Consider the following 4,937-nt stretch of genomic DNA (forward strand, 5'->3'; position numbering starts at 1 on the left):
GAGGATGAGAAAGAATAAATCCAAGACTTACTAGTCTGTGGAATTATCTTCTAAGGAAAGTAGGGAACTTCCCCATGATATTAAAATGAAAATGAAAAAAAAATATGCTATGACGTACCTAGGTGGAATACACATGCAGTGACAGATGGGTAAGTCGAAGATTCCTAAGATATCTGTGGATTGTTTCCATCATGAATAACTTTAGCCAGTAAAGCAACTTTTAAGCTTGGATGAAGGGTGAAGTTTTGAAACTCGGAGTCTGTGGGGGTGTGATTCACCTGACCAAATACAGAGATCTCCATCTGTGCTCACTGTCTAGACTGCCGTTAAAGTCAGCAAACGAAAAACAGGCATTTCTAGGGCATGATTTGCCTTCTCCTAAAATAGGCATCTGGGATATGTCAGGCAACTGCTTAGAGACAAAAATCCAAAGATGACTTAGCAGTATGGAAATTTGTGAGCCAGAAAATTGTGTTCTGTAACTCAGAACTCAGTTCTAAAAAGTAAGGTTTTTTTCAATACCTACATTAAGAGCCGTAAAACATGAGGCTTCAGAACCACAAGCTGACCTGAACTGAAAGCCCTGGCTGAGGACTTCATCAGAGGGTAGCTGTTCCCTGCAGGTCTGAGCTGCTTCCTGCACACTGTGATGGGAGCCATGGTGCATCTCTCATACCATTTTGAAAAACCTCCTCCTGCAGGATAACTTGCTCTTCGGTGATCACTTTGCAGCTGATTTTTAATGATTCCTTCTCCCAGAAAGTGTTATCCCAGCAATTATAGATGAGTCTGTCAAAATCAGCCAGAGGAGGGCACTTTTGAGCTATGGGAGACCTCCTGGCCAGTGGGGCCGAAGGTGCTGCTTGTCCCACTAGTTTTAATTGCTGGACGTTTCCTTAAAATCCTCCAGCAGTAGGCTTGGTTCAGTGTCTGTCCCCTGGCACAGATGATGGTGGGCTCCTTTCCCTTTCAGACCTTTCCTCCTGTTGACTTGCCAGTTGTGGTTATGTCTGTTAGGAGGTGACAAGAGCCGATGCTTTGTCTATGGAGGATGATGGACCTGTGCTGCAGAGTTTGGGTGTGGATGAAGGCGTTGGGTGCCTCACTTCCAGGCTCCGATTGCTGGGAGTTTGTCCTGCAGGAGATGGCTGGACTAGCTGATGTCCTGGGATGCTTCAGTGCTAGTGAGCTAAACAAAGCACAAGCTTGAGGACTGCTGCACAACTGACTGTTTCAGAGTTAGCACCCTGGTGGCAAACTTACAGCCTGGGCCAGTTATCACTCTGCTAGATGATGGCCAGGCATGTCTGGAGATAGCATGGCCAAAGACTGTTTTCAATAAGCAGTATTTCCAAGATGCACTCTTTTGGTAAGGAAGAACATTTATCTCTGTGGGCATGGGTGGTGCCGTGTCACTCAGCCCCAGTACCAGAAAGTAGATCCTGGCCTTTCTAGGCTAGCAGTAATATGGGGGTTGCCTTGATATCCATTAACCTGTGTTGGTTTGAAAGTGTGGGCCCTGTCACGTCAAGTGCTCTGCTTCATTTGAGACACTCTTCCCTTGAAAAGGTCAGACCAATGGATTGCATAGCAGTGAAGTTGGAGATCTGCTTAGCAGCCGTTCCTGCAGAGAAGTATTTTCAGGGAAAGTATTTAAAACATTAGCAGTGGGGGGTGGGGTGGAAATTGCAGGGAAAGTAAAATCCGTACGTATTGTACATATGTTTGCTTTAAAGAGCGGGTGACCCCTGCTGAGTTTCTTGGCACTGAAAGCCAGGCCAATGAGGACATCACCAGATGGGTTCATTACCAAGGCATTTTCATTATCACCCCTCAGGGCCAGCCCCTCATCGTCTTCCTGGTCGGAGCATGGGAAGGAACACTCTGTTCCGAATCCACAGAGGTATGAAGACATAGGGGGAAGTGCTTGTTTCTGGGACAAAAAAAGCCATGGTGACTGATCACGCCATGCAAGCTCACGTGAGAAGCTGAAGGCCAGTTTGCTGGCCCTACAGCCTCCCTCTCTCAGCCTATATATGTAAGTACATGCAAGTTCAAATGCGCTATTAAGATCCAGTAAGTGCCAGTGGAAATCTGGTTCATCTCAGATGAGGCTCCCCTGGCATGACCCTATCAGTATGTTAATTCCAGTTGGAGCTCACTGGAACTTGTACAAAGACAACACGAGCAGACAGAACATAAGCAAACCGAGTAAATCTTGGTTAATGCAACCTGAAGGAATTCCCTACTGAAATTGGACTAATGCCTTGAATTTGTTCTGACTTATCTTGCAATGTTAGTTCTCCGAAAGCAGCAAAACGATAATTTTCAACACTCCGACCTCTTTAAAAACTACATTTGATGAAACAAAGACATCAAGTTAAACTGCTAGGGCTTTAGTTCTTTCCCAGAGAATTGCTATGCGTTAGGCATGCTGTTATCTTTCCTAAAAGTTATCAGTTGCAAACAAACACAACTGATAGAAGTAGAAGTAGACTGGTAGAAGTCTCTGCCTCCCTTGGTCAGGCTGCAAAGGCTACATTGGTGCCAAAGATTGGTTTCTTCAGCTAGTGTTGTTCTCACTTTTTTCCTTTAAGTGTGAGTATGTGATCCTGGATTTGTGGAGTAATTGCTCTGCGATTGGAGTGGATGAAGGCCCATAGGTGGGATGAAGACCTGTTAATGATTTTGAGTTAGGATTTAGTGGAGTGGGTAACCCCTTTCTGCCTCAAGCAACCTCATACGCTATGGAGAACTTGTGTGCTAGACTTGGAAGTGTGCAGGGTGGAATTTCTATCACCTCTTTCCCAATTATCATTGTTTATGCATGAAGCCACCTGTCTTCTTGGTACCTTGCCATGGTGAAAAGAAGTTTCTTTCCATGTTCCCAAGAGAAGGAGAAGGCTGGTAAAAAAAGGAAGGCATTTTAACATTTATGAAGAAAAAGCAAATACATATTGCAACAGACCCGGAAGGGTCAGAATGGACTGAATGTTCCTAAACCTTTATGGTAATTTGCTCCAGTAATTTCCATCATAATTAAGAAGCTGATACCGAAGCCGTTATTGCTATGAGTCAGGCTTGCAAGATCTGCTTCTGCAGCACACATAGCTGCAGGCTGCCCATATTCAGCATTTAAATGCTATTAATTTAGAAACGGTTACTAGAAATATGTCCGTTAAATGCGAGGTTTAAAGCAATACAGATATACAAAGCTGATAATAAACCTCAGCTGTGGGCAAATGAGGAAGTTTTATGCACACCTTAGGTCTCTGCATCCACCTTTGCCCCCAGGAATATGTCAGAGTAATCTTGAGGGATTTTTTTAGGATGCTGCGTCCTGGCTGTTTCCCTCCCACTGGCTCTGCCTTTGCTGTGGTGAGGATGTGAGGGAGCAAATCGGTGTTCAGCTTGGTGAAGGCAGATGTAGCAAAGGTCACCTCTTTCCCATGCTTATTATCTGTCCAAACAAGCGTTGCTATCTCCTGCCCATGTTGACTTCCATGAGGGCGGTTGGATATTGAGTGCTTCTGAAAAGCAAGCTGTGTTACTGAGGTGCCAAAATAGGGACACAGATTTTACATGTTTTCCCTTTGAGTATCAGGAGCTGTTGTTAAACAGATGGTTGATATGAACAGATTTCAGCCCTGGAATTGTTCACGAGTTGTCCCCTTGAAAATTTGCTAGTCGTTGTTTCTGCTCCGCAATAAGATGTCTGACTTTTTTTTTCTTTTTTTTTTTTTTTCCATTTCTTCAAGTCGGGGAATAGGAAATACTGAATAATGGGGAATCTGGTTCAACTGTCAGCTCCCTTCCTTCGCAGATCGAGTTACTGGTAAGAAGGATGGTAATTAGCCTGTGAAACACCCGTTAGCGTGAATGTTCATGAACAGCAGGATAACGGGAGCACGGACATGTCTGGAATTTGGATAGTGCTCAATACGTGCAACATTGGATCATCCTTCTCTGCAAGACACTGCTTTGATTCCTCCTCCTCGGGACAGGTGTTGGCCAGATTTGTTGTGTGATGTGCACCACGGGGAGCAGTGAATCTCCCTGCCTTTGTGTGACTCTTTCTTTTCCAGAGCGGTCCCCAGGAAAAGACTGAATGAGCAGCATAGTGCTGATGGCTTCCAGAGCAGCAGGATGTGTTTCCCCAGTCTTGCTAGCATGTAAGGGTCTGGCTTTCTGCTAAGCCATTTTATATTCTCCTTGAAAATAATTAATCTCCTCAATTCATATTGAAAGGGGACAGAAAATAACTTAAGAAAAGGTCAGTCCTCTGCTCCTGATGATTAAGATATATACCTAGTTGCTTTTCGAAAGCTATGGGAAGGTGCTATTCAGTTGCTGGATCAGATTCCTGGTGTAGAAGTGTCTACACCAGTGCAGTGCAGTGTCTGGGACAAATGTCCTTGTGGTTACTGATCAGGAGTTGTGAGATCTAGCTTCTATTTTAGGTCTCTGAATATAAAATGAATCAGAAAAGTTAGTGGTGCTTTTTTTGCCTTGCATGCTGGAGAAAGATGTATGTGCAGTGTGCTTTGGGTTCCTGTGTTGACAATCTACATTTGCAGATGCTGTTAGGTGGGTGTTTTCTGCTGCCATGTCAGACTTGGCACCACGGGATCATTTAGTACCAGCCAGGTGCCACGAGAAGGCAAGTACTTATGTTTGTAAGCTGGGTCACGTTAAAAAAATAAGAACTTTAATAGTAACAGTACAATATATTTTGGATGTATCTGTGAGTGAGATTGCTTTGATCGGTCCTCTCTTGGGAAAAATGGTCTTTGGTCAGCTACAGCAGCTGGTCCTGCTTGCCCTTGGCAGCCTGTGCTGTGAACACAGGAGCTCTGTGGATACTTTCTGAATCATATCCCTGAGGTCAATTGTATAAGTACCCTAAAAGGTAACAAAAATCTATTCTTACATCCACG

This window comes from Charadrius vociferus, unplaced genomic scaffold (genome assembly GCF_000708025.1).
Source record: "Charadrius vociferus isolate BGI_N301 unplaced genomic scaffold, ASM70802v2 scaffold3, whole genome shotgun sequence".
NCBI lineage: Eukaryota > Metazoa > Chordata > Aves > Charadriiformes > Charadriidae > Charadrius > Charadrius vociferus.